The following is a 6,189-nucleotide window of genomic DNA, read 5'->3' on the forward strand; positions in this document are numbered from 1 at the left end:
CTGTGCTCTAGAGCCTGTGAGCCACAACTACTGAGCCCGCGTGCCACAACTACTGAAGCCCATGCGCCTAGAGCCCGTGCTCTGCAACAAGAGAAGCCACCACAATGAGAAGCCTGTGCACCACAATGAAGAGTAGCCCCTGCTCGCCTCATCCAGAGAAAAGCCTGCATGCAGCAACGAAGACACAACACAGCCAAAAATAAAATAAATTAAATTAAAAAAAAAAAAAGAAAAGCCAAGTGATTTGCTTATGATCAACGCTAGTGAGTGATGGAGTGGGGGTTTGCATGCATATTCTTCAGTCTCCGCCAAATCCGTGCTTTCTGCTCAGCGCCTCCACCAATCTCACCCCGTTGCTCCTTTCTGCATTCCCCGGATGCTGCTCAGAGCACGGAAGGCAGAAAGACCTCGGTTTGTGCGCAGAGGCTTCCAGCTTTTAAAATCCTGCTCCTAGTTTTCAGCCCCCAGCTGCCCTCTGTCCTCATCTCCAGGTCTCTGTCTGCATGCCATGCCATTCCTGGGCACACCACAGGCTGGAGCACAAGGCCTTCAAGGATCTGCTTCAGACCCAGTGAGCACATTTCCGCGTTATTGCAGAGCTTGCTGCTAGAGGAGCAGGGGTAGGGCCTGCCTGCCACCGCCTCCTGCTTGCCCTGACTGCCTTGACCTTATGAAAATGACCAGTGTTGAATCACAAAAACTCTCAAGGGGCTGGACCAGGAAGACCTGACAGAGAAGGTGTAGAAGGGGGGTTCTAGACAAAAGTAGGATAGAAGGGGAAGGGCTGTCCCAGAGGAGGGAATGGCAGTGCGATGGCACAGAGGTATGAGTGGGCGGGGAGCCGCAGACCATCTGGGAACTTCCCTACACTGTAGTCTGTTCTTTTCAGTCAGTGGGGGAGTTGAGAGACGCAGAAAGAGGTTTCTTCTGAGCTTCTTGTCTTCAACAACACCACTAGTTTCATGTAAAGGAATTACTTCAGTTATCCAAAAATATTGACTTAGACGTTGAGGGCTGTAGAGATGAATGAAACACAGCTTCTGTCGCAAGGGGTAGACCAGCTCGGCCCACAGCAGCTGCATAGCCCCATCCCTGTGGGAGCCAGTTCCCACAGCACAGTGACACACTCAGCGGGGCTCTGAACTGTTTTCCCCACGTGTCCAAGCCAAGGACACTGTCTTGCAATAAACATTACTAATGATTAGTGGTGTCACCTGCCTGACATGATGTCACAGTCTTTGTGTGTCTCTATAGCCACATCATAAAATGAATTTTAGTTTATCACGATGTTCTGACCATTCATCCAACTGCTATCTTTGGAGCCCAGGAGTCAGAGGGATATACTGGCAAATACACACGGAGTCCACTAAGTGCCAGGCCCAGAGCCAGGTATGGAACCCCAAAGACAAGCGGGACAAGGTCTCTGCCCTCAAGGAGTTTGGGATTTTATGGAGGAGAGGAGTGAGTTCACCGGTAACCATGCGGCAACGTGAGGATGTGTAAGAGGCAGAGGGAGTTGGGAAAGGGACCGATTCCTCAAGAGGCGTGGGAGTAAGGGCGTGACAGTGACAATCAGAGCTGTCCTGGATCGGCCACCCCGTCTGTGCCCGCCTGTGGAGAAGGCGGTTGCTCCAGGCAGAGACAACCCTGCTGGACACACGGGAGGTGGCGCCAGGCCCCACACTGGGGGGTGACCTACACCGAGGTTCCAGGTGTCTGCCAGCCTGGCTAGACTACACTTTCCAGGTGAAAAGTAAGGTTGACATTAGTGTCCCCAGGTAGCAGCAAGGCATGGGGCCTCAGGAGATTGGAATTCTGAGAAAAGTAGAGAGGAATCAGGGTGGATATTGTAGAAAAAGAATGCCGCTTGCCATTTCAGTAAACAAAGGCTGATGGTCATAAAGCCCTCAGCTACTGCAGCCACCCCAACCATGCGCCCTGAGGGGATTCAGGATGGAGAAAGCAGGATAGGTAGTTAAGGTGCAGATCAAAGGAATAATTTTAAAAAGTCCAGATTCTTGCATTGCCCCATACAAAGTAAAGCACTAAAATCATTACCTTGAGATGTCTCTGTGTGTGTGTGTGTGTGTGTGTGTGATTAGCAGTAATCTTTTGATGTTCAAACACACGGTTTTTTTTCCAGCAAAAACTCCTCTATATCCTGGCTTCTCCCATACCTCTTAGGAACAATTCCTCAGAGCTATCTGAGAAGCTGATTCCCAGGCTATAGTCCTCAGTAAGATCATCGAATAAAACATAACTCAGTTTTTAGGTTGTGTGTGTTTTGGTTTTTTTTTTCAGTCGACAATATGTTCATACATTGGCTTTGCAAAATCCTTCAGATTGTTATTTGATGAAATTCAGGGGTAGAGCTTAAGGTATATTTTGGATACAAATTTGGCTCATAATTTTGGAAGTACTGATTTCCTGGGCTAAATAACATGTTCCCAAATACATGTTGTTAATACTTTGTACTTGGCCTGGATCTCTGCCCTTCTAAATTTCTGGGGAGATCTGGTGTCCTTGAGGGTGCTGCCCAGGGAAGCCACTGAAGACTTTGGTGGCTGGGGACAGCAGAGACAATGGGTAAGGTGAAGTGGGGCAGGGAGATTTGGGGGTTTCTGGGGCCTCCTCTCTTCCTCTCCGAACCTTTACAAAGTCAAAGGTGGGCCAGCCTTCTTTGGGTGGTGATCTTGTCCATCAGAGGAGCAGTTGTCTTCGAATTGCTCAGTTTTTATTGTCCTGACTAAAGACTATAGCTTGCCCAAAGGTCACTTGGAGTTATATGAAAGAGATCAAATTTTCAGCAAAGGGAGGAAATTTACTAACCCTTAGGGGTGCCAGAGCCACAGAATCCTCATGTGTGGATGGGGCAGTAGGTGGAGATAGGAATTTTTTCATGTACCCCTAAGAGGGCAGAATCTCCAGAAGTGGAATGACATCTGTGCAAGTTGTCCCAGGCTAGGGAAGAGAGGGAGGCTGGGTCTGCCACTTAGAGCAAAGTGACCGGGTTCAGTCACTTAATCATTCAGAGCCCTACTTTCCTATCTATAAAATGGGAACAATACAGTCTCAGCTTTTTGTGCAGAGGGAAGGAGGGCAGATGTGGAAGTGCAGCGGAGGTGTGGGGAGAGTTAGTATAGCTGCTCTGAGGTCAGGGCAGGTCTAGCAGAGCAGTGCCAAGAAGGATCTCAGGCTGTGTGTTAAAAAGCACTTCTCAGGATTTTCATAAAAGCATGATCCAGGCTTTGGGTCTTTTCTGTCAAAGCCTGGGACACTTTGAACAAAATTGTGTGCTACCTTCAAAGAGCCTCTAATTTCCAGAATCAAATAAAATGCGTCCCTGCAAACTCCTGCATTTGTACTCAAAGCTTACTGCCTGCCTGTGGCTTGTCTGAAAGACTGAACATTCTCCTAATCAATTTAATCACATTTTGGATTAGAAGAGTTATTTTACCCTGGGAAGGACAGTGATACATTGAGAGACAGGCCAGGTCAGACATGTTTTGGTTTGAACAAGTTTTTGCTGTACGTCCTTGGGCCATTTCCCTCCTGTGTAGACTGCTCCCCTGCTAGAAGGTGCCCTCCTGATGGGCAGGTAACCAAACCTTAGTCAGGCTCCTGAACCTTCTCCTAGGCCCATCTGTGCACTTTCTTATAAAATCCAGTTTTATTAAGAACCCTGCTAAGTCAATTTAACCAGAACCTGCCCCCCCCTCCATATCTGACCATCTTTGTTATCTGATCGAGTTCCTCACCATCCCCCAGGGGATGTCTGATTACCCTGGCCTGTCTTCAGCAAGAATCCTGTTATGTTGGTTTAGCCAAATCCCCCTGACCCCGATGTATCCTCTTAGTAATTTTCCATCCTCTGACTCCTCCCCACCCCCACCCCCCTGACCTGTCACTAGGCTATAAATTCCCACTTGCCCATGCTGTATTTGGAATTGAGCCTTGTTCTATGCTGAGGTTTCTTTCCCCCTATTGTAATTCTCCTGAATAAAATCTGTTTTTATCACTCTAACTAAAGTCCGGCTCTGTTTTTTCTTTGACACAGGGCTGGGTATCTAGTTGCCCATCTCTCCCGACAGGGTGGGCATTGCAGGGCAGCCATCTGAGACTGTGGCTGGAAAGAGGAGGGAGGGGTTTGGGAGGAGGAGGGCAGGGTCCAGATCCGGCTCTCTCCTGGGGGAGACCCAGGAGACAACAGAACCAGGCCTGACAGGACCTAACAGGGAAGGGAATGTGAATGGTCTATACTGGTGCAGACGGGGTAGATGTTGTTCATGAGCTCTTTCCGGCTGACTTTACAGCTGGTTTCTATGGCGACCAGAGATGATTAGATTAGGCAGCACCTGCTCCTTCCAGCTTCAGGCCCTCATAAGGTCATTCTCAAATCTTTCCTCTTTGCCTTTATTTCATAGCATCCTCTTTGGCCTGAAGTATTTAAGCTCTTATTATATTGGGTTTGCTGGTATATGAGACCAAAATGAATCACAGCTGATAATTCCAGCAATGTCACTTCCAGGGATTTATTCTAAAGGATTTTCCATATGAGTTTGTTAAAGCAGCGGATTGGGAACCACTTAAATGTCCATCGAAAGTATAGTAGTTAAATGGTACCTCCATATACCCCCCCCCCAGGGAATGCAGGATGGCTTTACAAAGGGACAAGGATGCTTTTTATATGCTGATGTACAGTGATCTCCGAGATGCCTTTTTTTTGTTTGTTTTGTTTTTTTTAAAAAAATATTTATTTATTTGGCTGTGCCGGGTTAGTTAAGGCACACAGGATGTACATTGCTGCCTGTGGAATCTTTGTTGTGGCGTGCAGATCTTTAGTTGCGGCATGGGGAATCTTTTAGTTGCTGCATGCAGGCTCTTAGTTGCGGCATGCAGGCTCTTAGTTGCGGCATGTGTGATCTAGTTCCCTGACCAGGGATCGAACCCCAGCCCCTGGAATTGGGAGTGCCATGTCTTAACTGCTGGACCACCAGGGAAGTCCCCAAGATGCCTTGTTAAGTGCCCTGTGCAGGAAAAGATATCATTTGTGTAAAAAAGTTAAAAAAAAATCTTTGTAAATTACAAAGATTACTCTGGACAGACATGTAGAAACTGATAATCCCGGAATTTGGCAGTAGAGGGCTAAAAGACTCACTTTTCATCACATACCCTTTTGCTACCTTTTGGATTTCATACCATATGTACCTTTACCTATTCAAAAATGATAAACAGAATAAAGGATGCAGTACCAGGAAGATGGTGCACCTATGAATGGGACACTTCATTTTCACAACTACCAGAATTGAGAACTTCTCCCAGACACGCAGCTTCCCTGAAACTGTGTGGGAAGTTTGCAAAGCACAGTCTTGCTGCCCAAGAACTGGGTTATGGTCCTGAGGACTGAATACTGACTTGCTGTGTGCTTGTAGGCTAGTCACTTCCCCTCTCTGAACTTCAGTTGGACCACCTGACAACCTAAGGGCCTCCCAGATCCTGGGCTCTGCCCCTGCAGGTTGGTCAATACGAGGTTCACCACACAGCCACTAGATGGTGTGCTGCCCCTACTACTAAAGGAGAGATGCTGTGGCTGGGGCCCATCCACCTTTTAAAAATGTTTGTGAGTCACGTGAGGAAATTTTAACATCAAAAAGCATCCCCCCCAGGAGTATCTTGGGCATTGTAAGGTAAGTGATTCAGAGAGATGCAGAATAACAAAAAGATGGGCTGAGGACTCTGCTTCTCTTGGGGTCAAATGGTGGAGGATGCAGTCAAGTGTCCTCAACCACGATGGGAGAGTGGACTGCTTAAGAGGTTGGCAGGACCCCAGCCCTGGCACAAGGTTTCAGACTCCCTGTCAGTTTAGGGATTCCTTGGCTGGGGCAGACAGCCTTGAAGGGCATGGGCTGTGGAATCAATGGTGGGCAGGTCTGTTGACCTCCTTGAGCCTCTGTTTCCCATTTGCAAAACGGGTGTAATAGTCATAGCTACCCTATAGGGTTGATCTGGCAAATAAACAATTATTTGTAGTTCCCTTAGTAGTCTCTGACCTTGACACATCAGAAGAGCTCAGTAAATGTAGCTTTCGTGCATATAAAGAGTGGAGACTCAGCTGCGTCTATGGAGGACACTCCTGGGGACTGATATCCATGACCGAGCCCAGATGGAAGAAGGCAGGAGGGCTTCTCG

The sequence above is a fragment of the Balaenoptera acutorostrata genome, chromosome 12 (genome assembly GCF_949987535.1).
Source record: "Balaenoptera acutorostrata chromosome 12, mBalAcu1.1, whole genome shotgun sequence".
Lineage (NCBI taxonomy): Eukaryota > Metazoa > Chordata > Mammalia > Artiodactyla > Balaenopteridae > Balaenoptera > Balaenoptera acutorostrata.